The sequence below is a fragment of the Tenrec ecaudatus genome, chromosome X (genome assembly GCF_050624435.1).
Source record: "Tenrec ecaudatus isolate mTenEca1 chromosome X, mTenEca1.hap1, whole genome shotgun sequence".
In the NCBI taxonomy this organism is placed as follows: Eukaryota; Metazoa; Chordata; class Mammalia; order Afrosoricida; family Tenrecidae; genus Tenrec; species Tenrec ecaudatus.
In genome coordinates, this window is record NC_134548.1 from 34,611,061 (window position 1) to 34,613,673 (window position 2,613).

The 2,613-nt window shown below is 40.0% G+C and overlaps 1 pseudogene; it reads right to left on the reverse strand.

Moving 5' to 3' along the window:
• Positions 1-1,203: 1,203 nt before the first annotated feature.
• Positions 1,204-1,352, reverse strand: LOC142435160 (U2 spliceosomal RNA; annotated as a pseudogene).
• Positions 1,353-2,613: the final 1,261 nt, after the last annotated feature.

Genomic DNA, 2,613 nt, shown 5'->3' on the forward strand with positions numbered 1-2,613 from the left:
TCAATTCCAACTCGTGGCACCCCCAACTGTGTAGAGTAGAACTGCTCCATAGAGTTTTCAGCTGTGCCATTTAGAAGAAGGTCACTAGGCCTGCACTTCCTGGGTGCCTCTGGATGGATTTGGACCATCAACTCTTTGACTAGCAGTCAAATCAAATGCTTAACCATTTTAAATACCCAGGGACCCCATGGAGGTTGCCCATCCTCCCCCTCCCCCACCTCAAAGAACCACATACCATACAATCATATTCCAAAAAAGTCTTATCCACTACAATATCTTCTAAAAGTCTAAAATCTCATAAATTGGGTTCTGGTGTGGATGAGTCCTTTCCTTCTGCATAGTTCCTCTCACTTTGTAGATCTTTGAAACCAAGATACAAAATATGCCTCTCACACACTTTGCATACAATAAATGGTGAGTTCTATGGTCGGTGTGATGGAATAAATGCTATAGATACTCTTATTACAAAGGGGCCTAGAAGAAGTGTCTCTTCTGGATCTCTTTCGTTTCTGATTTAATGTTCATTACAAGACTTGATGATTATTTGTTTGATTCTAAAAGGCACTGTTACTGGAAAAGAATCTCCCTGGGTAGGAAATGTTAGCATTTCAGTCACTGAAATATAAGCCCCATCCCCTTACCACACCACCATGGGCTCATGAAATTTTCATTACTTTATAACAATTTTAAAATCCACCTGGATAAAAGCTGAATGTTATTTGATTATAAGTCTTAAGAATAATTGTCCATAGTTCTTAGCTCTCCTGCCTTCTGATCTCTACCTTGAACATTCTTAGAAACTTATTAAGCAATATCAAAGAAGTTGTTGACTTTTTATTTGATTCTAGAGCTGGTAGTTTATGGACAGGCTGTGAGGTAAAGGATTAGAGAGAAAGAACATACTGTTGCCTACAAGCATAAGATAAAGACCAGGAGAACAGACCCAGTCCCATATCAGTCTTGTTTCCTATGAGCTCGGGGATGTGAATATCTGGGAGAAACTGGAGCCCTTTGTCATGCAGATAAATATGTCTATTTTTTTTTTCAGGGCTTGGAGAAGGTGAAGGAATATCTAGAGAAAATGAAAAAAGTGGAGCAGGAAATGTGTGAATTCTCCCCTTGATACCCTAGAAAGTGGATCAAACTTTTAGTCTCCAGATATGAGAGAGGGTATATATATATTATTTATTTTAATATCCCCTGAGGGGGTGCACCGTTCCTGGAGGTACTGCAATACCAGGTCGATGCGTGGAGTGGACGGAGCAAGCTCCTATTCCAACTCCCGAGGGTATATTTTTTAAGCCACTAATTTGGTGAAAATTGTTACCGGAGTTTCAGAAAATTGAAACAAAGTCCAATGGCACCTAATAGAACCTCATCAAATCACATCAAACTTAAATCCAGTGTCATCTGATTCGTAGCGATCCTATATATGGTATCTGAAACTGTAAATCCTTATGGGTGCAAACAGACTCATTTTTCTCCCAAGGAGCAGCTGGTGAATTTGAAATGTAAAATTTTTTGCTTAGTACCCAAGTGTTTTGATTTCGAGGCTATCATTATCTTTTTGTTTCTTTCTTTTTTTTGAAAATCGTTTCATTGGGGCTCATCCAACTCTTATCACAATCCATACATCCGTCCATTGTATGTGGAGCACATTGTACATTTGTCGCCCTCATCATTCTCAAAACATTTGCTTTCTACTTAAGTCCTTGATATCAGGTCCTCATTTTTGCCATTCCCTGCATGATCCCCCCTCCCTCATGAACACTTGATAATTTATAAATTATTATTATTGTCCAATGTCTCCCTTCACCCACTTCGCTGTTGTCTGTCCCACAAGGAGGAGGTTATGTGTAGATCCTTATAATGGGTTCCCCCTTTCTACTCCACCATCTTTTATAGGTTTATTGGTCCATTACTTTAAGTTAATTGAGGCAACAAAACGTTTAAATATTAAGCTAATAGTTTATCAAGCAATACAAATCCTACTTTGTTTGCTCTTCCCTTAAAGTGTGATACTAATCCCATAGTAAACATTTTTAATACAGATATATGAAACAAAATAAAAGGGTGGACAAAAAACTCCTGTCAGCATCAAAAATCCAGCAGAACAATTTTCCCCTTCTTTAAGTCTCTGAAGCATTCTAATTATTAACCAAGGATGTGGATAATCCTGCCTTCAGTCATCGCTTTGGAAAGGGTATTACCTCCACCCTTCTCTGGCTAGTCCAGGCAAGGGCAGTCAAGCTTAGAGGTTTGCCTGCCTGTGTCCTTGATGGCAATCACCATGTTGGGGACAGTACAGGGGGGGCACAGAGCCATGAGTAAGTTGTGCCCTGACTGCCTTAGTCAGAAGGCCCTGAACCAATCTTGTAAGATCTATCTGATAATGTAGGACCTTTCCCAATCAAGACCCTGGTTCTGCTTCTGTAGCCCCACGTCTAATTGTGATGTACTGATCCACCAACAGTCATGAATTTTTAACAGTTCCCTGTGTTCGGTGCCTTATTTAAGTAGCATCCTGACTCTGAATCCTTGGATCCCGTCTTGACCATGCTAATGGCCTTCTCCATCCAGATGATGTGTTGGTGTCTTTGTTCCTTTTGAGAC